Source organism: Penaeus monodon, chromosome 28 (assembly GCF_015228065.2).
Source record: "Penaeus monodon isolate SGIC_2016 chromosome 28, NSTDA_Pmon_1, whole genome shotgun sequence".
NCBI classification, from domain to species: domain Eukaryota; kingdom Metazoa; phylum Arthropoda; class Malacostraca; order Decapoda; family Penaeidae; genus Penaeus; species Penaeus monodon.
In genome coordinates this window covers 1,737,087-1,737,526 of record NC_051413.1, presented here as the reverse complement: position 1 = coordinate 1,737,526, position 440 = coordinate 1,737,087, and positions in this window count along the sequence as shown.

Sequence of the window (440 nt, the reverse complement as noted above, 5' to 3'; positions counted from 1 at the left end):
CCATACCAACCGCATTTACCTCATTCGTTATTTTTATGTTCCTTTTATAGTTAACACCGACTGACGCCTCATTCTAACGCAATCCAGTGTTGCAGTATTGGAGAATGACATATTTAGCAAGGAGGAGGGATTAGCAAACAGTTCAGTATATTCAGGTTAACTATATATGCATGAGACCTTTGAATTCGTAACTTTTGAGTTACTTTTTCTTATATTTTGAATTTTATTGTGTATTTGGAAATTAACGGGTTTGGGTAGACATTATTATCGTCTTATTTATTATGTATATTTCTTCTGAATTATGGTGAATCAGAAGCTGTTACGGGAAATACAATAATTTTGCTATCATATTTTCATCATCATCATTATTTTCACAGCTGTTGTTGTTATGGTCACCGCCAGTACTAGGAGCTTTACTAACAGTGCTGTTTAATCGTTAA